The sequence below is a fragment of the Chiloscyllium plagiosum genome, unplaced genomic scaffold (genome assembly GCF_004010195.1).
Source record: "Chiloscyllium plagiosum isolate BGI_BamShark_2017 unplaced genomic scaffold, ASM401019v2 scaf_14347, whole genome shotgun sequence".
In the NCBI taxonomy this organism is placed as follows: domain Eukaryota; kingdom Metazoa; phylum Chordata; class Chondrichthyes; order Orectolobiformes; family Hemiscylliidae; genus Chiloscyllium; species Chiloscyllium plagiosum.
In genome coordinates this window covers 17,509-22,743 of record NW_025215340.1, presented here as the reverse complement: position 1 = coordinate 22,743, position 5,235 = coordinate 17,509, and positions in this window count along the sequence as shown.

Genomic DNA, 5,235 nt, shown 5'->3' with positions numbered 1-5,235 from the left:
GTAATGGCCACAACATCAAAGTCCCAGGTACCAACCCACCCTGCCAGTTCACCCACTTTATTTCAGATGCTCCTCGCGTTGAAGTACACACACTTCAAACCAGGTTCTCGCTTGCCAGTGTCAGATACTTGATTTGGGAACTCTCTACTCTCATCCTCTTCTGTACCTGTCCTACAATTGTGGTTCCCATCCCGCTGCTGTATTAGTTTAAATCCACCTTTAATAACTTTATCGCATTTCCCACCCAGGATATTGGTACCCCTCTGGTTTAGATGAAGACCATCCTGCTTGTAGAGGTCCCACCTACCCCAGAAAGAGCTCCAATTATCCGAAAACCCGAAACCCTCCCTCCTGCACCATCCCTGTAGCCACATGTTCAGCTCCTTTCTCTCCCTATTCCTCACCTCACTAGCACGTGGCACAGGCAGCAAACCAGAGAAAACAACTCTGTTTGTCCAATCTCTAAGCTTCCGTCCTAGCTCCCTGAATTTCTGCCTCAAATCCCCATCTCTCTTCCGACCTATGTCATTGGTGCCAATATGGACCACGACTTGGGGCTGCTCTCCCTCCCCCCGAAGGATCCCAAAAACACGCTCAGAGACATCACGGACCCTGGCACCTGGGGGGCAGCACATCAACCGTGAGTCTCTCCCGTCCCCACAGAACCTCCTATCTATCCCCCTAACTATCGAGTCCCCAATGACTACTGCTCTGCTCCTCTTCCCCCTTCCCTTCTGAGCAGCAGGTGCCCCACTGCTTCCCTCCCGCCCCCAACAGTATCCAAAACAGTATACTTATTGTTGAGGGGAATGGCCACAGGGGATCCCTGTACTGCCTGCCGGTTCCCTTTCTGTCCCCTAACTGTCACCCATCTGTCTTTTTCTTTTATCTGGGGAGTGACTATCTCTCTAAGTCCTGTCAATAACCCCCTCTGCCACCCAAATGATCCGAAGTTCATCCAACTCCAGCTCCAGTTCCCTAACGCGGTTTTCGAGGAGCTCGTGTTGGGTGCACCTCCCACAGATGTAGTCAGCAGGGACACTAGTGGTGCCCCTTACTTCCCACGTTCTGCAGGAGGAACATTCCACTGCCCTAAACTCCATTCCCACTATACTCCCGAAGTGACTACTAAAAAGAAAGGATTAGGAAATAAACTAGTTACCTTGTCAATCTGGCTCCCACAACTTTTATTTAGGTTAGAGGAGGAGGAGGATGGGTGGGAGACACTATCCAAGTAGTGTCTCGGGTAACGCAACCACGCAAACATAAACTATTCTACTTGCCCTTCCCAGAAGTCCTTTGCTCGCTCTTCCCTCACTGGCCTGAAGGTAGGAAGTTTAAATATACTTACCGGCCTTCCCGACAATCACCTTGCACCAACGTCATCTCCTCCCAGCTCCCACCTCTCGCTGCTCCAAAGTATAGCATCTTTTACCACATCATTTCCCACACTGCCTTCTTTAATGACCAACACTGTGACTTTACATGTCCCACTTCTACCACAGTGAAAATGGCTTTCTCGGTGCTTTTTTAAAACTACTGGCACTGTAATTTTCTGTGTCCCACTCCATTAAATGAAAACACCTGAGGCCTTTCACCTCCTTTCCACCCTCCTGAGTTTCTTTTTCTACCTGTGATAAACTATTACCAGTGTGCTCTACTCTATTTTATTGTGTAGGATCTCCCCTTCTCCCAATTTCTATCCCCCACAGGATTAAATTCTTACCAGAAACAAAACTCTGCCTTATGTGCCAATGCATATTCATCTGCCATCTCTGCTACTCTTCTCACTTCTTGAACTTCCTGTTCATCCACATGAATTCTTATCATCTCTGGAAGTAAGTTTTTAAACTCCTCCAGCAGAATATAATCTCTCTTAGATCCTCGTAGGTCTTATCTATTCTTAAGGCTGCACCTATATTTCAAACTTAATTCTTTCAAACACAATACAAGTCTGACCTGATTCCTTCCTTATGTTTCTCTCACTTTTAATTTAAGCAACCACAAGTAACTGAAATTAAGCAAATTGTCCCATCTACCTTTTATTTAAAGATCTTGAACACTAATTGGCAAGTATTTAAATCTGCTTGTATCTTTTGAACTCCAAATCTGTTCAAATCTATCCAAATCTCAGAATGGATCTGTCTAAAACTGTCTAAATAATGGACCCAAGCCTCCAAACTGTTACAATACGGCAGTGAACCTTTCTGCTAATTAAACCAAACAGCCAGAAAAGCTCACATCTCCTTGTACTCTTTTAAAATATGAGTGACAGAGAACTTCTGAATACCACTATTAAAAAAAATCAATTTATTGTTTTAACTCTAAAGTGAACACTAAACAACAACTATTCACAACTCTAAGCCCCTTTCTCTTAACTGCTTGTTAACTGCCTCCAACTCTATAACAATATGCCATTCCAATTAAAAACCTGTATTAAAATTGCACCAACTTAATTTCAAAACCACACAGTGACTGTTGGCTCCAGTGTCCTCCTTCTTGCGGATGAAAATTTCCTTGGGTTGTCTTCTGTCTTTTATTGCTAAGATGTTTCATATGAGAAGGTACCTTTGATAGAGAGTGTTTTGAATGGCAATATCTCTTGATGGCTTTACTCTCCATCTAACTTTCAAAATGCCTTTTTTATACCCGAAACATCGGATCATTTCACGGGTTTGAGTTTGGCAAAACTAAATTCAAACTCGATTGGGTTTTAGTATCCAAAGGCATAATTTAAACCGATTGATTAAACTAGAATTGTTGTCAAAACAGCAACTCAGGTATCTACTTCACAGCTAACTATTACATATTTCCAGTTTTCCAGTATACTCTGAGACTGCTAGCTAGTCAGATACACAGGCGCGTGTAAGCTGTCAGTGTAAAATAACATTCACTGTCTCTTAAAGGTACAGTATACACCTTGAACTTCAAAACATTGCGGAAGCGTCCTACTCAGAAAGAGGTAACAATAAGTTACAACTTGACTTCTGTCCAAGAAAATTTCAGAAACAGACTTTCACTATTGACTAACTTTATTCATGATATATCATGGGAAGCAGCCAGTAATTGCTTCGAAGTTATAATCCAATTTGAGGCTTATACAGGATTTCAGCTGATAACTTACTTTAATTGGACACCGTACTACAAAATAGCCATTACATGGCCGATTTGCACTTTCATTGGATAAAGTGGAGGTCTTGCTAAAAAAGTATGTTGAAAGGTCATTGTTTAGGTTTGTCAATACTTTGTATTTACATTGCTGATTTAATGTAAAGTATTCCACATGCAGAAAACATGTTTAGAGTTATCAGGGATAGTACACAGAACATAGAACATTACAGCACAGTACAGGCCCTCAATGTTGCGCCAACCTGTGGAACCAATCTGAATCCCACCTAACCTACACTATTCATTCTCACCCATATGCCTATCCAATGACCATTTAAATACCCTTAACCTTGTCGAATCTACTACCATTACAGGCACTGCATGCCACGTCCCCTACTACTCTGAGTAAAGGAACTACCTATGACATCTGTCCTATATCTACCATCCCTCAATTTAAAGCTATGTCCCCTCATGCTAGCCATCACCATCTGAGGAAAAAGGCTCTCACTGTCCAACCTATCTAACCCTCTGATTATCTTATATGTCTCAATAAAGCCACCTTTTAACCTTCTTTTCTCTAATGAAAACAGCCTCAAGTCCCTCAACCTCTCCTCATATGATCTTCCCTCCATACCAGGCAACATCCTAGGAAATCTCCTCTGAATCCTTTCCAAAGTTTCCACATCCTTCCTATAATGCGGTGACCAGAACTGTACGCAATACTGCAAATGTGGCTGCACCAGAGTTTTATACAGCTGCAGCATGAGTTCATGGTTCTGAAACTCAATCCCTCTACCAATAAAAGTTAACACACCTTATGCCTTCTTAACAACACTATTTCAAGGCAAATTTCAAGGATCTATGTATATGGACACCAAGATCTCTTTGCTCATCAATACTACCACATTCTCCCAGTACTCTGCATTCATGTTACTTCTTCCAAAGTGAATCACCTCACACTTTTCTGCTTGAAACTCCATTTTCACCTCTCAGCCCAGATCTGAGCTTATTTATATCCCTCTGAAACCTACAACATCCTTCATCATTATCTACAACCCTAATGATCTTAGTGTCAACTGCAAATTTACCAACTCATCCTTCTATGCCCTCATCCAGGTCATTCACAAAAATTAGAAACAGATCCTTGTGGTACCCCACTAGTAACTGAACTCCAGGATGAATATTTCCCATTAACCCCCCCCCCCCCCCCGTGTCTTCTTTCAGCTCACCAATTTCTGATCCAAACCCTAAATCACCCTCAATCCCATGCCTCTGTGTTTTTTGCAATAGCTTACTGTGGGGAACTTGATCAAATGTCTTACTGAAATCCAAATACACCACATCAACTGCTTTATCCTCACCGACCTGTTTGGTCACATTTGCAAAGAACTCAATAAGGTTTGTGAAGCATGACCTACCCTTCACAAAACCATGTTGACTATCGCTCGTCAACTAATTCTTTTCTAGATAATTATAAATCCCATCTCTTATAACCCTTTGCAACACTTTATCCACAACTGAAGCGAGGTTTACAGGTATATAATTACCAGGATTATCTCTACTCCCCTTCTTAAACAAGAGAACAACATTTGCTATCCTCCAGTCTGTATTCCTGTCGACAGTGACGACATAAAGATCAAAGCCAAAGGCTAGATAATCTCCTCCCTGGCTTCCTAGAAAATCCGAGGATAAATCCCATCTGGACCAGGAAACTTATTTATTTTTAGACTTTCCCGAATTACTAACACGGGGCGATTGGATTGGTTGGTGCGGGTGTCCCAGAGGTGTTCTCTGAAACATTCCGCAAGTAGGTGGCCTGTCTCCCCAATGTATAGGAGGCCACATCGGGTGCAGCGGATGCAGTAAATGATGTGTGTGGAGGTGCAAGTGAATTTCTGACAAATATGCAAGGATCCCTTGGGGCCTTGGAGGAAAGTGAGGGGGGGAGGTCTGGGTGCAAGTTTTGCATTTCTTGCGGTTGCAGGGGAAGGTGCCGGGAGTGGAGGTTGGGTTAGTGGGGGGTGTGGATCTGACGAGGGAGTCGCGGAGGGAGTGGTCTTTCTGGAATGCTGATAGGGTTGGGTATGTGGAGGTGCAAGTGATTAAAAAATGATGTGTGTGGAGGTG